Here is a 4,825-nt window from a genome sequence, read left to right on the forward strand (position 1 = left end):
TTCTATTTATGATATAAATAATTTAGATTTTTCCTTTTTGGCTTTGGTTGAGTAATTGGTGACACTTGAGTTGTCAAACTCAACTATTGATTGAAAATTGGAATTTGCTGATTGATTTGGATTCCTCTAAAGCTAGTCTTTCCAAAGGAGTTGACTAGGACTTGAGGAATCAAATTGATTAGTCCACTTGACTTTTCTTTATTTAGTAAGGGTTAACTAAGTGGGAGCAAAAGCCAATTCTCATCACACCTGATAAGGATAACTAGGATGGGATTTCCAGTTCTCATACCTTGCTAAGAGCTTTATTAGTTATTACTTTAATTCTTGCAATTTACTTTTCCTGTTCATTATTCAAAAACCCCAAAAATATACCTTTTTTCCATAACCAATAATAAATCATACCTCCCTGCAATTCCTTGAGAAGACGACCCAAGGTCTCAATACTTCGGTTATCAATTTTATTGGGTTTGCTTAAGTGACAACCAAAACTTTTGTACGAAAGGATTTTAGTTGGTTTAGAAACTATACTTACAACAGGAATTTATTTGTGAATTTCTTTACTAGCAAGAATCAGTTTGTCAAGCTCATCCTACAAAAAAGTAACTTTTTTTTGGCAATCAAAATAAAAACCTCATCTCTTGACTTCTCTGTTAATTGTTGTGTCAACGGCATAAGTTAAATTGTTAATGGTTACCGTGTAATCGTAACCAGAATCTGAATTATTGGTGGCTCTGAAGGGTTTTGTAGGGAAGAGTGTAGTTGCCAATGTTGCAGCTTCAACGAAGTGCCTTCTTCAACAGCGACTTAGTGAGACTGTTAATAAGACTAGGAGAGTAAGTACCTACCTGAGAAAGATTACTAGAGAAATCATTTCAAAAGCAGTCAATTAACACCACTGTTCTTTTAGATACTTCCTCTATGGCTTAGAAACAATTCATCTCAATCATATCAACAAAGCAAAGGTGAATGAATATTATCAAAATAACAGTAACTCAATCATAATCATAATCAGCATATAGTTGTGTTAAGAATAAAAAATAATCTTAAGTTAATATTATCAAAATTTAAGTTAAAATGATTGGAGTTTGCAATTTTAATTTGCAATTAGGTATGATATAAATAGAGAACATGATCTCTGTTTTAAGAGTAGTTATGACATGCTGATAATTGGAAATCTCATATCTAATTGCATGCTTAACTAAGGGCATTTTAATTAAGTTCTTTTCTTCCTTTCAAGTTAAACACACCAAATACATACTCTACAAGAAATCTTCTTTTTTTTTTGAATTTTTGTTTTCTTCGTAATGGATAATAATGCAGAGCGAGGAAGCAGGGAAAATAGAGAAGAAAGAAAGAAGGCAGTACTTGCCTGCTTCTACAGAGCTGAAGAAGAACCTCATTATTCTATGGATAATGGTTCTGAGTGTCCGTACAATCCAGAGCTTTCCTCTTCACCAAAATCAAAGCTTCAATACTCGGCCATAGTGGATGTGGACTATGGAGAAGTACACTCACTACTAGTACTACTCCACTACGATTCAAAATCCAGTGCTAACCTGGATGAGATGAAAAATGAGTTTGTTTGAAATGTTAATCTCAAGAGTGAAGAGGAACAATTTTCTATTTTTTATTCTAGTCACAATTAGGTGCAAATGCTTGCCAAAAACCTATGTTTCTTATTTCAATTGCAATAACAATAACAGTAACTTAATCATAATCATAATCACATCAATAGCAATCTAAAACCACAATTACAAGTTTACAGTAAGACATAAACCAGATTTAACCACACCTTTTCTTATTCTTGCAGTTGTTGTTGATCCTGTTGTGCAAACAGTGGACATGATGTGAGTTATAAACTTATAATATGGTAGACAGATATAATCAGCTTCAAATACTACTTTGATCAAATGCATTTCATTCTACAAGCACTAAAGTTATCACCTGCCACGGAATGCAGCCCAATGAAGAGTAGTCCATCCATTTACATCGCGAAAGTTCCCATTTACACCAGAAATTATTGTGGATTGTAAGGCCCAATCATAGCCAAGAGCAGCCACAAGATGAAGTACTCCTTGGCCACCCTCATCCAATACATGGGATTTAAACAAGTACTTTTCATTCAATCCTTTTTACAAGATAATTAACAAAATAAACGAGATTCTTTAAATAATTAGGTATTCAATTTACTAGGCAGCGTATATCTTTCTTTAGACAACTAGGCAGAGTATATCTTTCAATTAGACATCTTTAGCTGGTTGAGAACCAGATGATGTGTCCGCGCCTTCACGTTTCTACCTGGCTTGCTCGGCCATAAGTTGCCACTTTGAGAGCATGTCGTCTCCCCGAACAGCAGCACCAGCAGCAACATTTGCTGCATTTGTCCTCATCTTGTCATCCTCTTCCTTGCTCACCTGCAGCTTACTAAATATTAATGAAAAGAGTTTCCATGTAGATAATGGAAAAATATAAGAATGGGAAAAAAAATTTGATGATTTATTACGACCCTCATCCTTATCCTTATCCTTATCACCATCAGCTCATGCATTACCATCAACCTATATTTTAAAATGGACTAAAATTAAGAAATAGGCACAGGTTTCAAATGCCGATAAATGCAAAATACTCACGTCATTTGTTTCCAAAGCTTCTTTGCTTCTGCCTGTCTTTTCTCATATTCCTCTCTTACTTTCCTATTTATTGTCATGATTTGCGGCTAAACAATTGAGGTGATAACAGTCTGATGTCTTGTCTTCTCAAAATCAACCCGCTAGTAGGAAAATTCTTGAAAGTAAGATATTTTATTGAGTTATGAGAGAATATTCCTGCAAGCAGGTAGAGAACAACTAACCTATTTTGACATTCTAATCAGGTTACTTATCAGTCCACGCATTCTTTCCTCCACACATTGAAAACTCAATTTGAATAAGTAAGATTACAGGCAAACCTACTGTTATGAAAATTGAAATCTTAGTTGAATCTCACCAGTGACAAGCATCTCTCCACATCATTGCTCACACCCTTCAAGCTATACTTAAACACTGACAGTAATAACATAAAACAACTTTCTGTAAGGCCTGGTGTGGCTAGTTTGTATCCAGATAAGCTCAAAAGGAAAAATTAAAATAGATGGAGATAACACATGAAAAGGATACTTACTAATCTCAAACAATTTTTTCTGGAGTGGAATTTTCTGTAAAATCAGCCTTTTCGCTTCTTCTTGCACAGCTCTTCGAGTTGCTTCTGAAACCTGACTGTCCTCCTTGGGACCTGAAAATAACTGCTCTTAATTTATTGAAGCAATTCATCAAACATGTGCTATGCAAATCAGTAAAGCATCAACCGAGAGCATATCTACAAATCAAAACCGCGAAGTGAATGTAAATTTGTATACATGCATATAAAAAAAATCGAAGGAATTTCATGAAAACCTTACCCCCAATTTCTGCTGACAAAGAAAAAATCAAAACATAGCATTAAAGAAATAGAAGTAATAACAATTAGCAAATACAAAATATGAGTAATTAAAAGAGGAGAATGTGGATTTGTATATAAACCTAGTTCAACGAAGATGGAGAAGAAGAAGCTTCACAGAGCACAACACAGTGGAGCAAGAAACTTTGATAGAGGAGATCGCAGCTGGAAGAAAGGCGTTGATAGAGGAGATTGCCGCCTCACATTGTGATGGAGTTTCCATAGATTGATTAGCAGTAGCACAGCGTTTATTATTAAAATATGAGAGTTAGGTTTTTAACTTTTTATATTAGTGAAGCAGATAATGAGATACCGCCATTTAAAACGCCAAATTCACTAAAGAACCACCGTTCCATAAGAAAATTACGGCAGTCACACAAACCGCCTCAATTTATGAATATAACGGCAGTGTTTTAAAATTGCCATTATATTGATGCCATTTTATACCAATTTTTTTGTAGTATTGATTCTTGAATCTAGAGTTAGCTAAGGTCTTTCTTCTTCTTTCTTTCCTTAGCCCCAAAAATCAGGGATTTTTCATTAGAGACAAGTAACGCAGCTTTCTTGAAAACAAATCCTCAATGGATTTGATAAATTCCAACCCTTAATCTTGTGCTTTGCCTCCAAAAAATAATATTATCCATTGATTTACAGTAGAGAAAAGTTGCCTCTATTTTTCTCCATATTTCTCAAAATGGTAGTGTAGAGGGAAGAAAATATCATCAAGCGATTTTCTTCCATATAAATAGAAACAAATTACCTTTTTCTTCTGATTTGGTGCATAATGAGAGGTAGAAAAACTTTTTCTTCTTAGATGTTTAGCGATAGAATGAGAAAGTGAGTTCCTCTTTCTTCTCTGGATATTATCCGAAGCAACATAGCATTCCAGGTTAGGGTTTCTTTCCTTTGTTTTTATTGGTATTGGGTTGGGTAATGGACTCATCTTTCAATTTGCAGCCTTAGGAGCACTTGGTCTTTCTAGTTGGGCTCCTTGGCTTCTTTGATTTGGGTTATACTATGAATATGGGCCTGCATACACTAAACAACACATCAACAACACGCTTGGATTATCAACCAAAAATAAACTTATGTTTGTCATCACAGAAATTGTTATTATTATTTGCTAAACTCAACAAAATTAATTTGGTTCAACACAAAATTAGTTAGTGAACTTGTAAAAATTTAAAAAGATTGGTAAATGAGTCAATTCGTCTAGTATTTTAGCAATTAATTAATTTAAAATAATAAAATACAAAAATTTAATTTTTACAAAAATAATAATATATTTAATTTTTATCTAATTTTTTTTAATTTTTTTTACAATTTAAATATCATCTTTTATGCATTATAA

At 33.6% G+C, this 4,825-nt stretch overlaps 1 long non-coding RNA gene across 1 annotated transcript; it reads right to left on the bottom strand.

Annotated features, from left to right (window-relative positions):
* Window positions 2,981-3,668, bottom strand: LOC110270280. The gene is made up of 3 exons (XR_002359643.1): window positions 3,558-3,668; window positions 3,160-3,270; window positions 2,981-3,041 (listed from the first exon to the last, which is right to left on the bottom strand). It is a non-coding gene; the product is annotated as an uncharacterized LOC110270280 (long non-coding RNA).

This window comes from Arachis ipaensis, chromosome B03, assembly GCF_000816755.2.
Source record: "Arachis ipaensis cultivar K30076 chromosome B03, Araip1.1, whole genome shotgun sequence".
Lineage (NCBI taxonomy): Eukaryota > Viridiplantae > Streptophyta > Magnoliopsida > Fabales > Fabaceae > Arachis > Arachis ipaensis.